This window comes from Hipposideros armiger, unplaced genomic scaffold (genome assembly GCF_001890085.2).
Source record: "Hipposideros armiger isolate ML-2016 unplaced genomic scaffold, ASM189008v1 scaffold_126, whole genome shotgun sequence".
Classification (NCBI taxonomy): domain Eukaryota; kingdom Metazoa; phylum Chordata; class Mammalia; order Chiroptera; family Hipposideridae; genus Hipposideros; species Hipposideros armiger.
The window spans coordinates 3,786,660-3,792,001 of record NW_017731476.1 but is presented as its reverse complement, the minus strand read 5'-3'; positions in this window follow the sequence as shown (position 1 = coordinate 3,792,001).

Genomic DNA, 5,342 nt, shown 5'->3' with positions numbered 1-5,342 from the left:
GGGTTGCTGTATATTTTTAAAGCCAGCACTTCACAAGTATGTCAAACGCTAATTCAGTGAGTATTGGGGAAGGTCAATAGCGGGAAATGATTAGTCGAGAAAGCAGCCTCAAGTCTGGCAGTTTTACAAGAAGAGAAACCCCACTTCGCCACTCTGTCAACGTAGCACATGCTGGTTATATAAATCGAGGAAGGGACAGAAAGGGAGGAAGAAGAGAGATCCCCGAGTCTTGTCACCCGGCCAGTGTTCAGTCTCGGTCCAGCTCCCTTGCTGTATCATGTGGCCTCCCCAAGTGTACATCACCAGGGTGTCCTCCCGGTGCTGGTGCCGACTCGTCTCGGAGTGATGAAGTGATATTAATGCATGGTGCTGGCCCCAGTACCTCACCCCATTTTCACTAGTACGGAGGCTGCTGAAGAAGCTGGCCCATGAGGTCCGCTGGCTTTGCATGGATAACAGTCAGGGTCCAGAGGGCTGGCAGGCAGGAGCCCATGGGACAGTGTCTGACCAGTGCTTCCTTATATGGGCGATGGGGCCCATGGATGAATTTGGGAGGTCTGTGTGATTAGGACACTGCCCTGGGGGACAGGAAAGTCCACGGTGGGGGCAGAGGGGGAGCAGGCAGTGGCTGAAGACAGGGCTGAGTGCCCAGCCCTGCGGGAGGGCGGGACACAGAGGTGATCTGGGCTGAGCGGGGCTGTACACAGACCAGCAAGGCTGCAGGTCCTCCTGCAGGGCCTAAGGCTGTCTTTGGGAAACAACAAAAAACTTACATCCATGACATTAATGATCTTCACAGTAAGACTGCCAACCAGGGCTATAATTTTACATTGAGAAAAACCAAACTGAGAAGAAAGCACTCACAGCCCTCAGAGCCAAAGGGGCTGCAGGGCAGAGGGGCAAGTGGCCAAGAGAGCAGGAGGAGGCTGAGGAGGGAGTGGGCACAGGTGACAACTCCCTCAGCAGCCACACCCACATTCAAGGCCCAAAGGGTAAGAACACCAACAGGGCAAAGAAGCATTCATCCAATGTCTCAGCACCAATCCCTGCAGTCGGTGCCCCAAGCAACCACAGGGCCCAGACACACGGCCGGGCTGCATCTCGCTTTCCGTTTCTTTCTCCCAGTGTCCTGGCCGAACACACAGGGTCTGGGCTGGAACTGCTGCTTGACACTGCAGTTTCCAAACGCCAGCCTTTCACATTTCACTTGCTCTAAGATTATATCAATCATTTCTCTGATTTAAGGGTTTTTATTGCTTTTTGTTCTTTTACTAATGAAGCAAACTCTCAACTCAGAGCAGGGATGAAAACACAGCCGGGAGCCCCTTTGATGCCAGGAAGAACACCTGGCTATTCCACCGTAGAGCAGCCACTGCGGAACAAGAACTCATCCAGCCGGGAAACGGAGGCGAGAAGTGGCTGAGCGCACTGACCAGCAGCCTCGCAACCTGTCCTGGCACCGCTGCTCTCGTGGGGAGTCACCTCTCTCAGAATGATTCCCCCCACACAGCAGGTAAAGGGTGTTAAGACTTCAGACAAACCCGGTGTGTATATTCTTAGCACTGGACCCCGTGGGTGGGCCAGGATTGAGATCCTGGGTAGAGAAACGCTCTGTTCTGCGTCCTTCACAGAGCCTGTCACAAGACGAAGTTTGAGCCCAGGTTTTCCCCACCTGTAAACAGTAATGTAACTGATGCTCTTAACCTTTTCAAGATGCCTGGCAAGTTCACCCAGCCCCAAAGCACAACTCCAATGACGGGTTTAAAGGTGTGTATAATGAGTCTCTCCTCAAAGGGACACACACCACCTCACTATAACATAACAAACTACTTAGCTACCTGACTGCTGTTAGCAGCTGCTGAAACCATCCGCGTGCTCTGTGGGGACAGAATGCTCTGGAGCCTGAGCAGAGCCGAGCCTGCTTTGGGCTGGGGACACAGTCAGGGTGCGTGCAGAGATGCAGGAGGGTGGTGAGGTGGCCCCTGGCCCAGGTAGATGGAGAGCAGGGAGAGCATGCTGGCAGCACGCACGGTGCACACCCCCATCCCCCCTCCACCTCGAATTCCCAGGATTCCCCGCAGCACCTGGGAACCTCCGAGTCCCCCCCCTCCCCTCAGCAGGCACATTTTGTCGTTTGCCACAGCACAGAATGTCCCCCAAATCCATGAACACAGTCTTGGGGGGGGGTCAAGGGGAGCTCTGCGACCTTTAACTCGCCCTGTGCAGACAACTCATGCTTCGATTGCTCTACGTCCACAAGACTCTCCAAAGCCACAGGGGTTTTCTGTTATTTCATTATGATATATGCACTCATTTTACTCATCAGTCTCTTAAAAAAGGTAAGTGAACCACATTATTACCCAAGTACTGAACGAACATGACCCACAGTGCCATCTAGGGTCCAGGGACATGGCCGTAACGCAGATATGGTCCCTGCCCAGAGGAAGCTACATCAGAATGGGGCCATGAACTCGACGTCATTTACAGAAATGACTGGTTTTAAAGCTGCGAGGGTGGCCGTGGCAGAGACGGATGAACGCTGAGGGTACAGAGCAGACCCCTGGCTGCTGTGGGGTCGGAGTGAGGGTCGGCAGGGGGTTCGGAGGAGCAGATGGAGGCTGCAGCACTGGCCGGGGGAGGGTGATGGAGGCTTAGATGGTGCTGGAATGGCAGGAAGGGGAATACTCAGGTATGGAGAGTGAAATGTAGGAGGAGCTAATCGTGCATCATGCATTCTAAAGTTTCACTTTCCCTAAATTTTCAGGTTCAAAATACAGCAGCCTTCATGAGTCAGAAAGAACCAGTCATTCTGAAATCCACATTCAAATGAAGTATAGAAAGAACTCCAGAATTTGGAAATGGCATTAAGAGATGAGGCCAGACAGACACACACATGCTTTTCCATCACATGTTTTATATGAAACAGCAGGACTCCCCCAGCTTCTCACAGCAGCTTCAATGATTTAGGGAAATGCAGGGCTCTTAGAACCACACTGCTCTATCCACTTCATCAACACAGGTTCACTGAGCACCTACTATGAGCCACGCTCTCTCTGCTCGCTGAAGAGACAACCAAGACCAAAAGCGAGCCCAAGCCCTCAAGAAACGCACATTCTAGTGGGGCACACTGATCCCCCAAAGTAAAATCCAGGTAAAGGTTAGTGTGTCAGGTGGTGGTAACTGCTGTGAGAAACACCGCAGGGAAGGGAGAAGGGAGTATTTGGATGGAGTGGTGCAGAACTGAACAATGAGAGAAGCCCTCACTGGGAAGGTGACATCTGAGCAAGGACGGGAGGAGGTAGGAAAGCCCTAAAGACACCTGGGGACAGCCTTCTCAGCAGAGGACTGGCTGGCGCAAAGGCCCCGAAGCAGGAGCAGCTCTAGACTCACAGCAGTACAGCTTGGCCCACAGCACAGGCCACCTCCACACAAAATCCCTGGGTACCGGGCAGGGACCCCAGCACCCCCTGAAAAACCCCTTCTGGGCACCTCATACCACCTCATAGGGGTGGGAGTCTGTAAGAAATGGGGATGCCCTTCGGAGCCTCCTGAACCGGAGTCTGATGCCAGCCTAAGCGAGGCTGTGCTGTCCAGCACCGACTCTAGGCTCCAAGATGCTGGCCATCAGACCACTGCAGCTCCCAAATTGTCCCGGCAGTATCTCCTCTGCTCCAGTGCCATGGGCACCATGACACACAAACTTCCCATGGGCAGCCTTCCTCCTTCGTGGAATTCTGCAATCTCCTTCCTGCCTCGGCCACACTTGCCAGCCAAGTACCTCAGAGCCAGGCCAGTCTCCCAGCCTCTCCCTGAAGATGTTTACAGGGTTGACATGGTGCTCGCCTCTCTCTTCCCACAGGCAGAACTCACTGGCATGGGTGTGCTTAATGTCTAATTTTACTTCTGCAGTTAAAGGAAATGATGGAAGCGTTATTACCTGGGAAAGCATTTTTTAAGCATCAATTATGAACTTTAAAGTAGAAGGAGAAAAGCTTCCATCCAGCGTGAAATTCCAAATGTTTATTTGTACTACAGACGTTAGTCTAAAGAGCTCGGGTTTTTTTGTTGTTTACATTCTGACGCCGTAATTAAGCTGCACAGACAGCACTCTGAGGCAGTCCGCCGCGACCTGGAGGACACTTGCTGACCAATGGTCCCACGTGGTGGGGGCCTGGTTGAGCTCCCGAGGCGCCCCTTCCAGCCCCGGCCCTGCGGAGGCAGCAGAGCCCAGAGAGCCCAGGCAACCCAGGGCCTGCGGGTGAGTCATTCCCTCCCAGCACAGCCCAATCGGCTTGCCACTCACTTGGTGACGACCCAAAATTATGGTAAGTAAATTCTTTTGGTTACTCAACAGCTTCTGAAGTTGCAATCTCTGGAGAAATGTAAAGCAGCAAAACCCTAGGTGTGCCTGTCCGTCATCCCTGTCCTCACTAATACAATGGAGCTGGTCACCGAGATGTTCTCGAGATTGTCGAGAACGTGGCCTCTGCCCGGTCCTGCAGGCGCCGAGTCACCCTGAAAGTTAGGATCGCAGGCCTTCCCTACACACACATGTGCACACACCCAAAATCCGAGCCCCTCACACCCTAGGGAAAGCTGGGAGCTGTGGCAGCTTCACACCAGTGGCCGCCCATGGCTCCCCATGGCCAAAGCCCTACATCAATGTTACTCCTTACCCGCCAGGAGCCTCCTTAGGCTGTGCCCCACCCCCCACTCTCCCTCCCCCACTTCCCAGTACCAGCACCCCATCCATCTCCCCATGCCCCCGTGCACGGTTGGGAACAGCTTCCATCACTGCATCGCTGCTGAGCATAGGGGAAGATGTGCCCATGGCACAGCTCTATGGAGAACACGGAAGGGTGACTGTTCCCAATGAACTTGGCTAGGAGTCAGCCATCGACATCGGCACCTTCTGACCTGGACAAGCGGGTCTCTCCACGTCCCCACAGCTCCACTCACCATAAACCTGCTCTGTACCTGTGAGCATGTCCTGATGATTGGTACATAGGATTGCCACCTGCTTTGCTCACCCCACCTTTCCAGAGCAGGCACACGGGGCTTTGGCGAGGACTACAAACACCTCTTCACAAGAGCATCTGACAGGAACACAAGCCCAATTTCCACTGACTTCTATATGGACCTGTAAAAATACAGTCCACGTGGACACGGCATTTTCTGTAGACGTCCACTTGTTTCACACAACTTGTATGTAAGAACGTAAGTGCTTCGGCTTCTCTGACTGTGAGGACTGAGTTCAGCAGTCTCCTCTTAGAGTAGAAACTCTCAAGGGAAAATTACTTTCACATCAAATTACATTTCCTACCCACCAAAAACGTCAGGGC